We start from the raw sequence: 2,100 nt of genomic DNA, 5'->3' as shown, positions 1-2,100 counted from the left end.
TGGGGTCTGTGCCTCCCTGCTGACTGCTCCCGGCTTAGGAACTCACCTGAGAGAAGATGGCAGCTCTCCAGAAAATTCCTTAATTCTAAATTAATTCTTTAATAGACAGGTGACTTCAGTGATGTCCATGAAATACTAAATTCTACTATATTCATGCATTTCATACTTTGAAAAAAAATTACATTCTGTTTCTGGAAGAATACATTTATATTTATATTATAATTTGTAAAATTTTCACCATATCAAACGATGGCAATGGATGCTAGCTGCTATTTCCCTTTTCAGACAGACCTGAGCCCCTCTCTTTATATTTCCAGACTCTATGCACCTCTGTCAGCCTAATTTCTTCATAAACTGGGAAACTGACTTAGAAACAAAGAAAAGATTTAGGCTATTTTCTGTCCCTGTTATTTAAGAAGTAATAATCTCTCTGAAACTCATACATTTAAAATTAGAGTAATACTTATAAACTCTGTGAAAGCTAAATAAAATAATGCTTTGGAAAATAGACTTTAAAATACAAAGTGCTCTTTGATGATTTGTAATTACTATTTTAATCAAAGCTACATTGATGTTAATTTAATCAATAACACCCTTGTGTGGCTGTAGCTGTGAATTTTACACAGCCTTTTATGCATACTTAACAATCACTTTACCCCAACCCAAATGGCACATAAAAACAAAACTCACTTATTTTTCCACTTTTAAAATTTACACTGTTTTAGATAATTTAAAGTTAAGAAAGCAGATATGATCAAGTACCAGGAAAATGTAGATTACATAATTATTCAGAAAATATATCATAGTAAATATTTGAAGTCATATCTCAATATGCTCCAGTTAATTGTAATTTAAATGTTCTTAAGGAATATAAGATTTTTGCATATTTAATAAAACAAAGAAAATGAATATGTATATATAAGCTAAGTTATTGGATTTCTCACCAGTAGATTCATTAAAAAATGGCCTTGAATTTTGTTGATTTCATTTAATAAACAAAAAAAATAAAAGGGTACTTTATAATTACATTAAAGAAATATTGTAAGATGAAGAGTAGCCCCAAAATAATTAAATCAAGGAGGGTTATTAAACTAAAATATTATGATTAGAAATTTGCTTTGTTTCTTCATTATGAAATGAGAAGTTAAAAATGTCAGGGACAAAGCAAATATGGATGGCATTGAACAAAGCAAAACTGAGAAAAAAGAAAAACAGATTTCCATTCCTATAAATTATTGAGCTTATTGGTTGATTATTCCAAATTATTTTTCACATAATTGGCTAGGTCATTCAAAGCTTGAAAAACGATATGGGCATGAATAAATATCTCAAAGTCACAAGACTTTAGATCAATACAGACATATCATAGAGATATTGTTTGCTTACAATAATATGATTCGAAATAAAAGAATCATGATTATTTTTTTGGTACCAATCCATATTGTAATGATGCAGTTATTATGTGTGCAATGAATTTTGCCTAAAACACTAAGCATAAACTAGTAAGTATTTTATTTCTTTAAAATTTAGTGAGTTCTTTAAAAACTGTATTATTTGTCTGCTAAAGTGTCTTGCTTTTCTGATGATAGGCATTGCCTTCTTTCCAACTATAAAACATAGAAGATCATTTCCTCTTTAACCTTCGTGCACTTACAGCATCCCTTACAGCAGTAAGGGAAAAAGGTCAAGTAACATATAAAGGCAGGCCTATCAGAATTACACCAAACTTCTCACCAGAGACTATGAAAGCCAGAAGATCCTGGACAGATGTCATAGAGAGTCTAAGAGAACACAAATGCCAGCCCAGACTACTATACCCAGCAAAACTCTCAATCACCATAGATGGAGAAACCAAAGTTTTCCATAACAAAACCAAATTCACACAATATATCTCCACAAATCCAGCCCTTCAAAGAGCAATAAATGGAAAACTCCAACACAAGAAAGGGAACTACATCCCTGGAAAAGCAAAAATGTAATCATCCAACAAAACTAAAAGAAGATAGACACATGAATGGTAGGCTAGCTCTACCTACAAAAACAACAGGAAGCAACAACTACTTTTCCTTAATATCTATTAATATCAATGGACTCAATTCT

This window comes from Mastomys coucha, unplaced genomic scaffold (genome assembly GCF_008632895.1).
Source record: "Mastomys coucha isolate ucsf_1 unplaced genomic scaffold, UCSF_Mcou_1 pScaffold22, whole genome shotgun sequence".
Taxonomy (NCBI): Eukaryota; Metazoa; Chordata; class Mammalia; order Rodentia; family Muridae; genus Mastomys; species Mastomys coucha.
This window is presented reverse-complemented; position numbering follows the sequence as displayed.